This window comes from Magnolia sinica, chromosome 16 (genome assembly GCF_029962835.1).
Source record: "Magnolia sinica isolate HGM2019 chromosome 16, MsV1, whole genome shotgun sequence".
Lineage (NCBI taxonomy): Eukaryota > Viridiplantae > Streptophyta > Magnoliopsida > Magnoliales > Magnoliaceae > Magnolia > Magnolia sinica.
The window spans coordinates 5,472,894-5,473,397 of NC_080588.1; positions in this window are offsets into that span (position 1 = coordinate 5,472,894).

The window sequence follows — 504 nt, forward strand, 5'->3', positions numbered from 1 at the left end:
TACACATGTTTCCTACCTGATAATTGAAAAAATTTAGCACCGTAGACGCTTACCTTTTAAGTTTTTTTTTTCAACGGCCGCAGACTTTGATTACCAAAGTAGTTTTTCAAGGTACGGATAGAGGCATTTGGATGAAAATACCTCTCATTTTAAGGGATAAGCATTGAGAAAAGTTAGGGTATTTTCGTTTAAAATGGTTTTTCCGTACATATGAGGTCTAGTATGGTTTGTTAGGTTTTGGATAGGTAGTCAAAGGTAAGGTGGGTCAAAGGTCGCGTCTATAATAAAAAATTAACCGAGGTTCGATTTTGGTTACTAAGATCCTCCAACCAAAGGTATGTTTTGGGAATTCTCTATCCACGTTAGAAATCAACGTATCAACGGTCTGGATTGTCGAATGACGAGCCCCACTTGTCAGAATAAAAAACGCGTGAATAACATGCAAAGATCTAGGCCACGTCAACGTATAATTTCTGGACAAAAATACCCCCAAGTCCGTCCTTT